The following is a 462-nucleotide window of genomic DNA, read 5'->3' on the forward strand; positions in this document are numbered from 1 at the left end:
ATGGCTGAGAGGCAGGGGAATTTTGAGGGGGGCAGAGATGGGAGGCATGTAGGAGCCTCTCCTGCCTTCTGGCCTTAGCCAGTGCAGGCATCTGCCTACTGTCACGACCCAGTGATTTTTTGTGCCTCGGCACTATGGAATTTCCTGGCCACATGAGAGCTCCTTTGCACAGCAGAGTGTTCTGCTGCAATTAAGAGCCTGCGTGCAGGAGAGTTCCTGCCAATTTGCAGTTTCCTTTGCAGAATGCATTTCTTCTTTGCAGCACAGAGATGCACGGTGCAAAGAGTTCCCGCTATTCGGATGCAAATTTGTGCCCCGTTATTGGCCAGTGCTAAATTATTCACACGTGGCGGCTAGTAATTGGCTCGCTGGCCGTTTAAAATTCCGCGCGACTTCCGCCCAAGTCGAAGAGCTTTGAGCACGCTGCAGAGTGTCTCTGAAGTTATCTGACTTGCGGCTGCC

This window comes from Alligator sinensis, unplaced genomic scaffold, assembly GCF_000455745.1.
Source record: "Alligator sinensis unplaced genomic scaffold, ASM45574v1 scaffold309_1, whole genome shotgun sequence".
Taxonomy (NCBI): domain Eukaryota; kingdom Metazoa; phylum Chordata; order Crocodylia; family Alligatoridae; genus Alligator; species Alligator sinensis.